A 14,911-nucleotide genomic window follows, 5' to 3' on the forward strand; every position below is an offset into this window, starting at 1 on the left:
ATTCAAATTTCTCTCTGTTAATTCTCTGTCTTGTTGACCTATGTAATGGAGACAATGGGGTATTGAAGTCCCCTACTATTAATGAGTTCAGATTAATCTGGGTCTTAAAGTCCTGTAGTTCTGTTTTTATGAAGTTGGGTGTGCCAGAGTTTGGTGAAATACATGTTCATGATTGCAATATCTTCTTGGTTTACTGTTCCTTTGATCAGAATGAAGTGGCCCTCTTTATCTCTCCTGATTAGTTTTAGTTTAAAGTCTATTTTATCAGATATTAGAATTGCAATGCCTGCTTTTTTCTTAGTACCATTCACTTGGTATATTTTTCTCCATCCTTTCACCTTAAGGTAGTGCCTGTCCTTGAAAGCGACATGAGTTTCTTGCAGACAACAAAAAGATGGGTTTTGTTTCTTAAACTATTCAACTAGTCTGTGTCTTTTGACTGGGGTTCAGTCCATTGATATTTAAAGTTATTAATGAAAGATGTGTATTGAATCCTGTCATTTCTATTTCTGTTCACATTCTTGGTATAGCTGTCCATTTCCACAGTTATGCCTTCATTAAGTTTCTTTATGTACCCCCTTGGGTATAGTTGTTCCTTTCTTCAGCTCTTTGTATTGCTTCAAGAACTCTCTGAAAGGCTGGTTTTGTGGACATGAATTCTTTCAGCCTATTTATTTCATGGAAGATTTTTCTTTCCCCTTCAACTATAATAGACATTTTGGCTGGGTAAAGTAATCTGGGATGGCATTTGTGGTCCTTTAGAACTGGGAATACTTTGGTCCAGGCTCTTCTGGCTTTCATAGTTTGCAGTAAAAAGTCAGCTGTAATCCTGATGGTTTTCCTTTATATGTGACTTGTTGTTTTTCTTTTGCAGCTTTCAGTATTGTCTTTTTGTTCCGTATGTTTAGTGTTTTTACTATGATATGCCATGGAGATTTTCTTTTCTGGTCCTGTCTATTTGGTGTTCTATATGCTTCTTGTATTCATATGGGCATGTCTTTCTTTAATTTTGAGAAATTTTCTCCTATAATCCTGTTGAAGATCTGTTCCATACCATTATCTTGAGATTCTTCTCCTTCCTGTATGCCTACGATTTGTAAGCTTGGTCTTCTTATGGTGTCACACAATTCCTGCATATTCCATTCTTGTGCTGTCTTAAATTTTTCATAATCTTTTTTGAATTCATTCAGAAGTTTATCCCTATTTTCTTTCATTTCTTTGATTTCTTTTATGTGTTCTTTAAATTCATTGAATTATTTTATCATGTTTATAATTGTTCTTTGAGTTCCATGTCCCGTGTTATCTCTAGGGTGTTCTCATTGTACTCCTCTAGAGGACCATTGGTACTTGATGGGGATATATTTATTTTGGTTTTTCATGTTATCATTTTTTCTCTATGACTTTGACATGTGAATTTCTTTTGTAGTTTCTGATTCTTGTGTGAGACTCAAGCCTTTCTTTGCTGAGTTTAGGTCTGCTTCTTTTTGTAAACCTTAAGTGCCTTTGTGGTTTACTTGTTGGGCATGAAAAGCTGGTTGGTCTAGGCTTCAGGTTCTCACTTTTGATTTTATATTGGAGTGGCCAAATTGCTTTCGTTTTTCAGGAGTTACCACAGAGGCCCAAGTCAGATGAGGATCAGATGCTCTCAGGCTTTCTCCTAAGATCTGAATCCCTCCAGAAAAGATGCTGCCTTCAGGAATTTGGGGGCTGGGCTGGACTGGAAGCAGGGCTCAGGAAAGTTGCTGGTCTCAGGAAGCTAGTGGCTGTGCCACCCAGGGATGCAAAGGGAGGTGGGGGAAGGAAGAGGCCCTGGGGCCTCCTGGGGACTACTGGGAGGAACTGAGTTAGTCTGGATGCAAAGGATCAGGAAGCAGTTGGGATTCTGGGCCAAGAGGTCAGTCCAGGGGTCTGGAGTGCCAAGACAAGAAATGTCCATTACCTAGGCTAGGAAGAGAGATGAGGCTAGGAGGGGAGCTATGAGGGTGAATGAGGCTGGGGGAGTCAAGGTGTGTGTGCCTTGTGGGACCCAGCCAGGAAAGATGCTAGCACCAGGAAGCAGTGGCTTAGCCACCCAGGGAAGCAATGGTAGGTGGGGCTGGGTCTACGCCTAGAGGGTTCCTGGGTACTACTGGGAGGAACTGGGTTGGTTTGGATGCAAAGGATCAGGAGGTGGTGGGAATTCTGGGCCAAGAGGTCAGCCCTGGTGTCTATGGTACCAAGACAAGACATGGGCCAGTACCCAGGCCAGGAAGAGAGATGGGGTGTGGGAGTTGGGGATGAATGAGGCTGGGGGGATTCAAAGCATGGTGGGCATGCTAGACTTTCCCAGGAAAGATGCTGGCACCAGGAATCCGGTGGTTGTGCAACACAGGGAAGCAAAGGGCTGTGGGGGCCCATCTAGGTGTTTTATAAAGCAATGGCAGGAACTAGAAAATGGCTAAGGTAATAATCTCTCCTGAGATCTGTTAATTATCTAGGTTATCATGGGCCAAGCCAATGGAAAGACCACATGCTTTGTGCTTGTCCCCCTGGTCCAACAGGGAGATGATCATGAATTTCATGAATTGCTCATATCTGCCTACCCAGTCCACCCCTCTGTCCATCTATGACTTGTATTTTGTTAGGTGTTAACCTTGACCATCTACTCTTAGTCCCTATATGAGATTACTGCCTCAGACCTTGCCAGTGTCTCTCTGGCTATTAATTAGACTATGTTCAACTTGTTATTCTATTTAAATGACCAGTTTCTATCTTTACCATGGCAGAGAGTTGACTGTCACAGACACCAAGATGGGCATGCAGTCTTTCATGATTACCTCCTGTCTCCCTATTGGCTAGTTCCTTCATTGGGCAGGGTCTGACATGGAGCATGGACTACTAAGGAGCTGCTGGGAGCAATCTTGGGACAGAATCCAAGAGCCGCATGTAGTATGCATGGTGTGGGGGATGTGCAGCCAGCCGCTCAGCAGCTGAGCGACAGAATGGACTGACTCTTGTGGACCTGGGGCAACCACTGGCCCCGGAGGCATGAGTGAATGATAGAGGTGACTATGGGCGTAGCACGGTCTTATAAGGCAGGCTCTGAGTCACGGAGTGGGGCTAGGCACTGGGTACTCATTCCTTTGTAAGTTAATAAACTCACATAAAATATATTATATGGTTTGTCTGATTGTGCAGAAGACCCAGAGGGAATTTGGGCCACAAAACTGGTGTAGTCTGGCTGGGTAAAGGAACTATACAGCCTTGGGGATGTGGGCCTCAGAAAGCAGTGCTGTTTCCACTGCCCCTGTGGTGGGTCAGCTGGGCTCTGAGTCCCAAATCCAGGAGAGAAGTCAATCAATATCCATATGATTAATGAGGTTAGGGATAGTCATATGGGTTATACAATGGATCATAAAATCTGTAACTAAAAAGAGGCCATCCATGCAGAAGCATGGGCCACAGCTATGTTGTAAATGTGGGTATATGTTGTGGGTATGTGAAGATTTGTTAAAGGTTACCCAAAGGCTAGAAAATCTTTTACCTGCACTGGACCCAAATGGAGCACCCAGAGAGCACAGCCACGGGGGAGGGGGGAAGAGAGAGAGAGAGAGAGAGAGAGAGAGAGAGAGAGAGAGACCACTTTGCATGATAAAAGATGTGTCCCAGGTGGGGAGATCTGAAATGGCTGAACTGGCAGACCCAGGTGCAGAGCTAGAGAGAGAAAAAAGGCAGGACGCTTTGACTTGTATAAAGTCCAAGGACTCAGAGGAAAAGATGATAATAGTAAAAAGGGGGGGAGGAAGCTAACTGTGCTGTAGCTGGGAAATATTCTATGCTAGAACTGTTAAAACTAGGAAAAACAAGCAAGGAAGAAGAGAGCCCCTGGCCACATGGCTTGTGAGAGTATGGGACATGGCAGCAAATTATGTCAGTCTAAGTGCTTCAGAAGCTTCACAACTGAGTTATCTAACCACACATCCATCCTTGTAATATAGGCTGTTCAACCTAGGCCAATGTAGGGGGGACCAGTCCTTAATGGGGTGGCTGGTTGAAGGCATTAAAGATACATGGTTGTCACCAAGGGAGACTAACATGATTAGCAGAGGCTGGAGGACTATAAAGGAGGGTCAGGCATTACTGAGAGAACTAGGTATGAGAAAAGCAATATTTGATGCCCAGTTCATTGGGCCAGATGAAACTGTGTTCACCAGAGATATGAAACAAAGCTTAATTCAACTGGGACCCCGAGAATGGTATGGGGCTTTAATGGCTTTACTAAGCTCTTTGATGGGACAGGATCTTTGTAAAGTGAGAGAGGCTTTGGCAAATCTAAATGATTCTGACCTGCATGTAAAACGTGTCTACAAAATAACAGAACACCCTATAAGAGATATAAAAAAGACCAGACAGAAGAAATGGTCCACTTGGGTTACTCGAAGATAAATGTGGCAAGTCTTATGTCAAACCCAAATCCCCAGAGAAAAAAATTGATAGAAAACCAAATTCGGTACTAAGGCATTTCTGGAAGGTTTTAAAACAAGAAAAACAGTTTACAAAGGGCATTTGAAGAATAAAAACTGTACAAGGGATGGTTAAGAATCCCCAAGGATTAAATAAGATGCATTTCTCTTCTGATAAAGGCTATACTAGGGGTGTAAGCAGGTTTTCCCACCAAGTTCTCCCTCAGCAACCTGGTGTGGTCACTGGGAAGAGAACAGATATGGCTACAGTCAGGAGGCAGATCCAGGGCCTGCCTGACTCAGGGAACCCACAAGTGCATCAGGGACAGAAGCCCTCTGCCTCCTTAGCCCAGTGCAGGGTCAGGCAACTGGAGCCAACACTTGTAAGTGTATCAAGAATAAAAGAATACAAATAGACCCCATGTAAAATCCCCCAAATGAAAAATGACCCCAAAGGGATAACTAAAAATGGCAAAGAGCTAACCACATTAATGCCTTGTACCCATGCTATGGTATCTAACAAGGATCTATGGAGAAAACAGTTAATACGAATGGACAAAACTTTTCCATGCTGTGTGAGACCTTGTCTGTGACTGATTTAATATATAATGTTAACGTTCCTTTGAGTGTTCTACAGATGTGAAACTCATTTGAAAGATACCTGAAGAAGCAAAGACCAGCTATAAGATTCCTGTAAGATCCCTGTAAGATTCTTAGGAGTTTTATGTAGGTTGGTTAAGATGAGGATAGAGACTCCCAAACTATACCACTGTTAAGAAAGTCTACAGTACCAGGGGTGGGTTGCCCCCCTATGAGCTGTTGGTCAGAGAGAGATCCTTGAGGTCCTCCAATTCACCAAGGTTATTGCCATTAGTGCCAGTTGTACACTAGAAAGGTTGGCAAGGCCATGCTGCTGAGGACACTGCACGTTGTGAGCACAGGAGGAGAAGAGATGGAACTGAGACTAAGCCAAAAAAGAACCCTCCATGCCACTGGGTGGATGACATTCATATTGATGCAGATGGTTGGGGAAGCAAGGCTCCCCTATAATTCTACTCAACAATAGACACCATGTGCTGCACACTATGGACATGCCAAGCAATACCTACAAGTGCAATAATGGCTCGACCAACACACATACAACTGACAAATTTCTAATTGGATAAGGCCCACTCCTAGGGGTGAAATACACATCTGGTTCTGTAGACCAGGCCAATACCTTCCATTGAGACAGGTTACAGGCCCTAGTGGAGAAGCCATCATGAGTATATTGTTTGATGAGTATAGTACATCTATTGGGATATCGTCTAGGCATTTGTATTTACATTCATGTTTGTTTAAATGTGTCTACTTCCTTCTATTTGTCTTTATAGTAGAAGAAACACAAATGAGATATATCAGTGGCCATGGCCTAAAGACGACTAATGGGGAGGCCACTATCTCACCATGATATGAGAGATCGCCCTACATCTATCACCCCCTCCAAAGCTCAGGGACTTTAGTGGAAGATGGATGGGAAGATTGTAAGAGCCGAGGAAAGGGGTGGAATGTCTCCCTGTTGGCTAGTTCCTCCAATGGGCAGGGCCTGATGTGGAGTGTGGACTATGAAGGGGCTGGTGGGAGCCATCTTGGGACAGAAGCCATGAGCCTCGGGTAGTGCACGCTGTGTGGGGGACACGCAGCCAGCCGCTCAGCAGCTGAGGGACAGAATGGACTGACTCTTGTGGACCTGGGGCAATCGCTGGCCCCAGAGGCGTGAGCAAATGCTAGCGGTGACTATGGGCGTGGCACGGTCTGATAAGGCAGACTCTGAGCTGTGGCATGGGGCTAGTCACTGGGTACTCATTCCTTTGTAAGTTAATAAACTCACATAAAATATATTATATGGTTTGTCTGATTGTGCAGGAGACCCAGAGGGAATTCAGGCCACATCTCCTATTTAGCTTGTTATCCATGAGGTGAGAACAGGTTTTTTTTTGTTTTGTTTTTAATGTTTCAGTTACAGTTGTGTCTTTATAATCATAGAGATTGTCTATAATACAATATCTTCTATTTATTCTTTAACAATTTCATACATGTGAACAATGTATGTTGATTATATCCACCTCCCATTCCCCCCACACTCCTCCAGGCACTCCCAACACCCCGTTCCCTTTTCATGTTTTCTTCTCTTTTTTCATAATCCACTGAGTCCAATTAGTGCTGCCTACTGGAATGCTGACTTATCTTGCTGGCTTACATTGTGCAGGTGCCCAATGCTGCAGTGAGTGCAATGGACATGTCATGTTCAAATGACAACATTGCACAGGACTCTTCCTTATCCCCTGGCTCTTACATTCTTTCTGTTCCCTCTCCTGTGATGTTCCCTGAAGCTTGGAGCATGGGGGAATTGATGTAGATATTCCATTTAGGATTGGGCACTCAACAAGAGTCACTTATTCTCTGTATTTTGACCTCTGTATTAACTGATGACCACTGTAGAGAGAAGCTTCTCTGGCCAAGATTGAGGGCAGCCCTAATCTATGTGTATAAACATAAATATTTAGAAGGCAGTTTGATAACATGTTCATTTAGCAAGATGACAATAGCAGGTTCCCCTCTACGGCCTATGGGAATTCTAAACTATGGGGTTTTGACCAGATTTGCAATACCACATATGAAATCCCTCTTGTAGAGCAGGCCTCAAATCTAATCCAAAATAGTTGGTTACCCCCCTTACATTTGGGCCACTATTGCACCAGCAGCACATCTTGCCTGACAGGTCAGTTTCATAGCATGCAGGGTTTGAAGTTAGATATCCATTTCTTTTTTTTTTTTAAATTTTATGTGAAGTAAATTGATATAAACTAAAATGGTTTTATTTTGTTTATTTATTATGCAGTGCTGGAAATTGGATGTAGGGCTCTGTACGTGTTAAGGAAATACTCTGCCACTGATCTTTAGCCCCAGACAAAAACTATTATTTTGGTTATTGTTTACTTTATAAAACATGAAATTACATAGGGGAACATAGAAAATATGCATAGAAATAAATGAGGGGCTTATATTGAATGAATTCATTTTCTATCAAGGTACATAAATAAAAAGAAAATATATGTAGTGACAAGAATTATGGAAAAAAAATATTGAATGTTTTGCCTTTATCACAAGAAAAAATATATATATTGAAGTTTTACTCTTGGTACAAAAGTTTTAGTTTGAAGATTACACAGCTTCCTCGAGTGTGTGTGTATGTGTGTGTGTGTGTGTGTGTGTGTGTGTGTGTATCTATGTGTGTCTCTCTGTTTCTGTGTCATGTGCGCAGGTATGCACACGTTCAGGTGCACACTCCAGCACATTCATGCAGGTGTGGAGGTCAGAAGTCTATGTTGAGTGTCTTTCTCAGTTGGCCCTGTCTTATTTTTTGAGACAGCATCTCTAACTGAATCTGGAATTTGCCTTTTCAGCTAGACTCACTGACCAATGAACACTTAAGACCTTCCTATTTCTGCCTTCCAGTACTAGGTTTATAGATGCATGCCATCATATCCAGCTTTGATGTGGGTGCTTTGGATTCAAACTTGGATGCCTATGCTTTCACAGCAAGTGCTTTTACCCACTGAACCATTTCCCAGGCCAATTACACAGCTTTCTAATTGAGAGATCCATTTCGCATTTATTATCTCTCTACTTCATCTTGAAGTTCATAAAAAAAATCAACACTTATATTCTAAAACATCACATATATACTCCACTCCAACATTAAATGAGTGCTGTGAAGAGTTGTGTAGGTTTTCCTCCCAAATGAAACATTCCCTCCTGGAGGAAGGAGTGAGAGTAGGTCGTAAGACTCAGAAAATAAATAAAAAGCTGTAAACAATTGCCCAGGACAGGAGACTGTTCTGCTAGCAGAACTGTCTGCAGGTTGTGCTGGGAGCTCCATGGAGGCCAGCTGTCACCCATGCTGGGCTGGGCTGTTTGGTGATGCAGCTGTATTTGATTTACCCATTTTCCTGTAACCGACTCCAATAAACTCATTGGTTGATTAAGCTGGACTTGGATGGAACCATTTCTTTGGTCTGTCATCAGTGCCACATCTAAGGTGAATAGATAAGTGCTCATGCTTCCCTAAGAAAAGTTAAACACCATGAAGATTAACCATGCCTGTGTGTGCACTTCACGTTTATCTTTTTTTTTTTTTTTTTACAATTTAAAAGAGTGCATCACAACGTAATGATTAACCTTATGTGTGATCCTAACACTTATCTTTTTCTTTTTGTTTTTTACAACTTATAAGAAAGCACATAGAGTACATAAATGGCATTTATCTCATACTATACAATTTCAGGAAGAAATAGGAGGATGTAGTTTAGCATATGGTAAAGTAATTTTATTTCTGAAATACTACAGGTAAGCCTTTTTTCTATGCCTTAAGAATTGAAAGTGAAACATGAGTTTAGCAATAATGAAGTAACTATACCATATACAATAAAAATGTTTTGTGTAATAAAAATTATATTATTTTCAAAAGAGAGCCATCAACTTGTTTTGATGACTGCTAAGTTCAAATATCATGTTTTATACTTAAATATAATGAAGCAAAGCAATTCATGTTCTGATTAAGTATTTACTGAAGTCTGGGGCAGTGTGCCTACTTCTACAACCTGAGAAACTAGAAGTAATCACAGTATTTGAGGCCTCTGGCTTCATGGAGCTTACGCTATTCTTTGGAGAATCCAGATAAACAAAAATACAAACATACATATAATGTAAGAGGGGATAATTGTTGTGGAGGAAAATACAGCAACAAGAGAAGCAGGAAGTGTGGGAGATATTAGCTTTTATAGATGATATTGTCAGCAAAGGCCTTTGTTTGATTGTTGATTGTGGTTTGTTTTTTGAGACAGGGTCTCCCTGTAGCCCCAGCTAGCCTGGAACTCGCTGTGAAGACCTCAGTCTCACAGAGATCTGCCTCCCTTTGCCTCCTGAGACCTAGGATTAAAGGCATGCACCACCATGCCCAGCTAGCAAAGGTGTCTTTGATAAGCTGTTTTATTAGATTAAAAAGTAACTAAAATGGACGACTTTAGTTATTTTGCTATTGCACCACTCTCTGCTTTCCCATATTTGTATTGTAGAAATCATTAAATTTTAAGTAATCTAGTGTCAGATGAATATCAGAGTTATTTTTCTCTGAAAATTATCAGCCTTTGATTACAATATTTGTATTAAAATTCCAGGACAAGCTTATTCATACTGCAATTGCTGTTATTTAATTTCTAAATACATGAATTTCTGATTGCTTTTCTTCAACTACAATAATTTTAAGATATATTTAAATTTCAAAACAGGATTAGAGAGTTACCTCAAAGGTTAAGAGCACTGGCTGTTCTTGCAGGTTCAGTTCCAGCACGCACATGGTGGTTAATATTTGTCCTACAGAATCTGATGCCCTCTTCTGACCTCTTTGGGCATTGCATTACATGGGTGCACTTACATACATGCAGGCAAAATACTCATAAAAAAAGAAATAAATTTTTAAAAATTAAAAAAATCAGAAAGTATTGTAAAGGCTATTTAAAATAGCATTTTAAAGCTAAGCCATTTCATAGGTAAATTTTTTGAGACTCTAGTAACAACAAAATAAGTCCCCCATACTTTATTGTTTTTATTCTTACTGAGAGAAAGACAATAAAAAAAAAAATATATATGGTCAGTCAGTGGTAAGTGCCCTGAAAAATAGAGCAAGATAAAGTTGCAACTATTTTGTATAAATTGGTTATGAAGGGTCTTTGAGAGGAAAGGGGAATTGTCCTAGGTTTAAGGGATTTTGCCTAGATGCAATTTTATTTCACTGTTCTTTCACAGTTTATATCAATTACTACATCATAAACTGTAGAGATTTGGTGGAATAGGACTACTGCTAAAATGTCAATGAAAGTTCTCTCCAGTATAAATCAAATAATGTTATTAAATTATTAATGTAATTTTTGTTGTTGTTATTTGAGACAGGTTCTCATTGTTTCCTGAACTGGCCTGGAACTCACTCTGTGAGTTTAAGACACAGAGTGGTCTTAAATCTATGGCAGTGTTTGTACCTTAGCATCCCAAGAGCCGGATAGGCAGGTATTATTATACCAGAATTCAAAATAAATTAGGTATACTTACTTACTGTGTGCCTCTGTTAGATTTTCCAAGACACGTCTCACTTTTCTGTATTAATGACTGAAACCTTCCACTATGACTGTAGTTTAGAACTGTAACGTCCCCCAAAGGCATCCGTGTGAAAGGCTTGGTCTGCAGCTTGGCAGTAGTGGGAAGTGGTGAAACTGAAGGCAGCAGTGGGGTCTACTGGGAGGGTCTAGGGCACTGAAGGTGTGCTCTTGAAAGGAGACAGTGGTCTCCCATCCACTTCTTCTTTTGCTGTCTTTGTCATTCAAGCCATGAGATGGACAGGCTTGTAGTACACTTCCACCATGCTGTGCTGCCTCACCACCACCCAAAAGCAAGAGGGCAAAACTTGGGCAAAACCACCAACACTGTGAGCTAAAATAAACCTTTTATGTTTATAAACTGAGTAGCCCAGTTATTTGTTCCAGGAATAGAAAGCTAACTACCATAATTAAAGTATGGAGTTATGATCATATTCACCAGTAAAGTCAAAAACACTACTTGTGCTTTCCCTTTGGTTTATAATAAAATAAAACAAGAATCAAAATTAAAATTTGTCATCCTCTTGACAAAAGAAAAAAGTTAACATTAGGTGATAGAAAGATAAAACATCAACAAGTATATATTAAGAAGTAACTCTTAAAAAAAAAGAAAAAAGAAATAACACTATGGGGTGCCAGGTATAGTGGGACTCAGCACTCAGAAGGCAAAGGCAGAGGCAGAGGCAAGTGGATCTCCGTGAGACTGAGGCCAGCCTGGTCTACATACTGGTTGTTCTTACAGAGGCTCCTGTTTGGTTTCCAGCACCTACATGGTGGCTAACAATCATCTTTAACTCCAGTTCCAGGAGATCCAATGACCACTCTGACCTCTGTGACCATTGTATAACATGGGTACACTCACATATATCCAGGCAAAACACTCATAAACATAAAATAAAAATAGTAAATAAAAATTTTAAAAAGAAACAACTATAAAAATATTGCTTATTCAATATTCACTGAAACTCTGAAATATTAACTTGTCTACTGTAAGGCTTATATACCATCTGTATTAGTTACTTTTCTGTTGCTGTGATAGAAACACTGACCAAAGGAATTTATAGAAAGAAGAGTTTATTTGAGCTTATGGTTCCAGGGGAATTACAGTCCACCACAGCGGGGAGGCGTGGTAGCAGATGTGGATGGAGGAGGAGCAGAAGCTAAGCTCTACATCTTCCAGCAGGCACAGGAAACAAGAGAAAAACAGGAGATCTGGCCAGGTTTAAGAACTCTCTAAGCCCACCCCCAGTGAAATGCTTCCTCCAGGATAGCCACACCTTCTAAGATCTCCAGAAACAGCACTATCATCTGGGGACAAAATGTCCAAATACATTTTCATTCAAACCACCACACCAATCTGAGATATTTTAAAATATAATTTGCTTATATTGAGGCTGGAGAGATGGCTCAGCAGTTAAGAGCACTGGACTGCTCTTGCAGAGGACCCGGGTTCCATTTCCAGCACCCACATAGCAGCTAACAACCATCGTAACTCCAGTTCCAGGGAATTCAGTGCCTTCTTCTGACCTCCACAGGCATTGCATGACATAGGTGCACTTACACACATGCAGGTAATACACTCATACACATAATAAAATAAAATAAAATAAATTACTTTTAAAAAATAATTGCTCATATTTCAAAGAAAAGTATATTTTGGCCTTATCATTCCAAGTTTATTGATCCAGACACATAAAAAAACTCCATTTGGGGGTTGGAGAGATGGCTCAGTCATTAAGAACACTGTTGCTCTTATAGAGGATAGGAATTTGGTTCTCAGCACTCATATCAGCAGACTCACAACCTTTAGTAACTCCAGTTCCAGGAGAGCCTGTGCTCTCTTCTGGCCTTCAGGAGCAATGAGCTCATGTGCATAACCCCTACCCTACCCCACATATAAATACAATTTAAAATTTTAAAATAAAAAAAATACATTTTATGGATGTAAAAATGATATACAGAAGTAGGTAGTAGGTAGTGCCTGGAGGAAATTTAAAACCTTCTGAAAAAAATCTATTGCTGATTTATTGGATTCTAACTCTTCAGAAGATTCAAGCGGTAAAAATATCGCATTCTTTGACAGCAATTGCTTTATTCTGTGATTTTTTATTTCCTTCTTCAGTATAGCTGGGAGTGCCTGGTTTAAGAGAGTTCTGTGCCCAAATCTACCTGGTTTAAGAGAGTTCTGTGCCCAAATCTACCATAAAGTTTTGAAATAGCCACCCTCTGATTCTCTTTCCCTTATTCTCAGGGTTCAAAACATTTAATATAACTTTAGTTTTGATACTTTAAAAAAAATATCTGAATGTAGGCGGCGTGGTGGTACTCGCTTTTAATCCCAGCATTCAGAAGGCAGAGGCAAATGGATCTCTGTGATCAGGCAAGATGGTGACCTTCAAGGTCGAGCCCCTGGAGTCACTGCCTACTCACCAACCCCCATCTTACCTCTGTAGACTACCTAATCAATTGTTGCTATGCCAGGCGAAGACCTAGCCAGCTATAAAGTCATGGTCCACTGTGGAGAAGACATAGCAAAAATCATTAGCCGATCTGTGAAGAGAAGAAAACACGGAAGAATCAGTGCTGGAAATCTCTCTTCATAGATGTAGGAAGATACAGTGACCATTATGCTGTTATTACAAAGGCCCCAGGATGATCTCAAGAAATATTTGGAGCCCAGGTGTCTTCGGATGGTTTTGCTGTTGAAAGAAGATGCTTCTAAGAAAGGCCTGTTTGCTGTAGAAGCTCAGTGCAATTGCAAGCTTCCGGATGATTATCAGTGTTCATACCGGATCCAAATGGAAAGTAGTGCTCCCTGTGTTGTCAAGAATTATGGCACTGTGAAATCACTGTAGCTGTGAAGATTTATTAGACACTGTCCTTGTTACTGAAACGCTGTCTCCTTTTAACCTTCTGGGTACATACTGGCTTGAGTCAGTATGTAGCAGTGGAAGTTATAGAGGGCAAAATGAAAGTTTTCTTCAGATGCCCAGACCAAATGGAACTGTATCCTGCTGCTATTGACATGTTTATCGTAAGTACTGCTTTTGCTGACTGGTTTATGTCCCATGTCAACTGTATTGTATCAGATGGTTTCCCGGTCATCAGGGACCAAGTTTTCAAATGTATTTATGATCCAAAGTGGGTAGCAACAATTGGTGCTATTACAGTTTCAGTATCCACATCATTTCTGCCAGAACTCAGTTCTGTACACCCACACCACTATACCTGCACATGTTGAATTAATATTAAAATGTCAAAGATGCACTTTCTGAGAAAGCTTGAGGGTGGGACAGTCGCTATTGGAGAAAAATGCTAGAGGGGATGTTGAAGAAGTTCTAGGACCTAGGCTAGTTGATGAATTTCCGGTTATCAGCCCAGATTGAATATATAATACACTACTAGCTGCACCACATTTTCTACAACATCAGGGTATATGGAAGGATATTACACCCCCTCTTTTTTCTGTATTTTAAGGACAAGATCTTTAGTGTTACCATTATACATGGCATGTCCAACATCCAGGGTGCCTATAGCCAGATTAGAAATGGGTCCTGATGAATATGAAGTGATGGAACAGGAAGAAGAAGAAGAAGAAAACAGTGATGACTTAGCAGACATGGATGAATAAGATGAGGGGAAGAAGAGGAGAGGCAGAGAATGGTCTTTGATGTTCCCATAGATACCAGTGCTCAGGTCTTTTTAAATGAGTTGTTGCTGAGGGAGGCTCTGGGATGACTTGAATCTATTAAACAGATTCCTCAGTAATGTAAATAATTGTACTCAGCACATAGCAGGAAATTAGCTTGAAAACTGCTCCAGTGCTAGGCTCCATGCCATCTTACGTTAAGAGTTGGATCATTTCAGTTTGTTTTGTAGTTGGGAGTAGAGGAAAAAATAGGAATCTTTCTTTTTTCTTTCTTCCAGGAGCAAATGGAAGAACAGCACTCTAACTAAGTAACAGACATTTCTTTGTTTAAAAATATTATCTTCTTAAAAATACAGAAACAGAGAGAGAGAATGATTTGAATAAGGATTTTTAAATGTAGCAGAAATACGTACCAGAAAGAAGCTATGTGACTAAATGACTCTGTGTAGATTTCCTGCAGTTATTTATAAAAGAACAAAACTTTAACTTAATTATTCTTTTTTAAAAATATTTTACTTATGGGGCTGAAGAGATGGCTCAACAGTTAAGAGCACTGGCTGCTCTTGAAGAAGACCCAAGTTTGATTCCCAGCACTCACATGGTGGCTAACAACTGTCTGTAACTCCAGT

General features: G+C 40.5%; 1 pseudogene; it reads left to right on the plus strand.

Moving 5' to 3' along the window:
* The first annotated feature begins 12,583 nt into the window (after nucleotides 1–12,583).
* On the plus strand, nucleotides 12,584–14,371 carry LOC103736714 (annotated as a pseudogene).
* Nucleotides 14,372–14,911: the final 540 nt, after the last annotated feature.

The sequence above is a fragment of the Nannospalax galili genome, unplaced genomic scaffold (assembly GCF_000622305.1).
Source record: "Nannospalax galili isolate Female #2095 unplaced genomic scaffold, S.galili_v1.0 scaffold1017, whole genome shotgun sequence".
Lineage (NCBI taxonomy): Eukaryota > Metazoa > Chordata > Mammalia > Rodentia > Spalacidae > Nannospalax > Nannospalax galili.